This window comes from Galeopterus variegatus, unplaced genomic scaffold (genome assembly GCF_000696425.1).
Source record: "Galeopterus variegatus unplaced genomic scaffold, G_variegatus-3.0.2 Scaffold6381, whole genome shotgun sequence".
NCBI classification, from domain to species: domain Eukaryota; kingdom Metazoa; phylum Chordata; class Mammalia; order Dermoptera; family Cynocephalidae; genus Galeopterus; species Galeopterus variegatus.
The window spans coordinates 118,609-120,148 of NW_007732492.1; positions in this window are offsets into that span (position 1 = coordinate 118,609).

Genomic DNA, 1,540 nt, shown 5'->3' on the forward strand with positions numbered 1-1,540 from the left:
AGAATAAGTTCTGGTTTTCTATTGCACAGTAGTGTGACTATGTTTAACAGTTGAGTTTAGTGTATTACATAATAGCTAGAGGAGAGGCTTTTGAATGTTTTCACCACAAAGAAATGACAAATGTATGAGGTGATTGATCCATTAACTACCTTAACCTGATTATTATATGTATCGAAACATCAGATTGTACCCCCTAAGTATGTATAATTACAGTGTGTCAATTAAAATTAAATAAAAAATAAAAGAGCATGGGTTTTGAAGCCATACAGACTTGGGTGCAAATCTCAGTTCCTCCGGGGCTTTTGGTATGTTACTTCATCTCTCTCTAAGCCTCAACATAAAATGGAGCTAAAAATAATGTCAGACTCATAGATTACTGAAAGGGTAAATAAAATGCTAGTTATAAAGTTCTTAGTATATGGTAAGAGCTTAATAAAAGTTAACTATTGTAGTTTTGATTTTAAACCCTGCTCATAGGATCTTAGTTGATAAAACCATAAACTGAGCTTAAACTTGTAGATTAAATTAAATGTATGCACATGCATGTGTGCAGACACACATATGTCTAATAGCATGATATTATGGATTATCTTGCTACATTTCATTGTTGTAATATTCTCCAATACCTCATGCCAAGAATTTCTGAAGTTTTACCCCCATTAATGCATGATATAAAATTAGTTCACTTCATTCTCTTTGGAGTGCTTTTTGAAGATTTATTTCTTCTTGGATGTTCTTAGGGGTCCCCTTTATGGTACTGGGTCAGAACTGCAGAACAATTCAACCACATAACAGTATTTTGTAAAAGGAGATTAAAAACAGCTAGTCACACTATGCAGAATGTTCTGTACAAACAATCTTACTAATCCCAAGAGACGTCAATATAATTAAACCACCCAACCCCTGCTTTGTTCCCAGTTTTTCTCTTTTATGTTTTAGGTATATGGTGACATAGTGTAAGGAGAATTTGTACTCCCATCACCTGACTGCTGAGGCCATAAGCACATCTGGCCCATTGTCAGGAGCTGAGAAAGGTGAATCAATGAAAAGAGCACAAAAGAAAGGAAAATACACATAAGAAGTAGTTCATGGAAAAGTAGAAATTGCCTCAACCTGGGAGTGAGAAAAGCAGAGAACTACTCTTCCCCCCAACAAGCTGCATTCCCCTGGAGAAGCCAAGGAGCCAAGTTCAAGGAGCCTTCTTACAGTGGGAAACTTACAGCACATACACACACATTAATCGCCAAGACTTCTTATTACAGTATGTAGCAATCCAACTGCTAACTGGCCAATTATTTCAACATCAGGTGTATGCAGAAGTCAATTAGAGAGCCCATCATTCAGCCAGTGTCTGTTTTGCTATTAGAATTGAGACCACACTCAGGGACCCCTAAGGGCTTTAGGCTGAAATAGTTCCAACAGAGAGGAAGCTGTACTTCCATTCCTGAAAGCTCAGTGATCGTCAAGGCAAATTAAAACAGCATCTGAGATTGAGGTCTGGAAGAAATTTGGTGAAACCAAGATTTTTAAAAATGTGGTT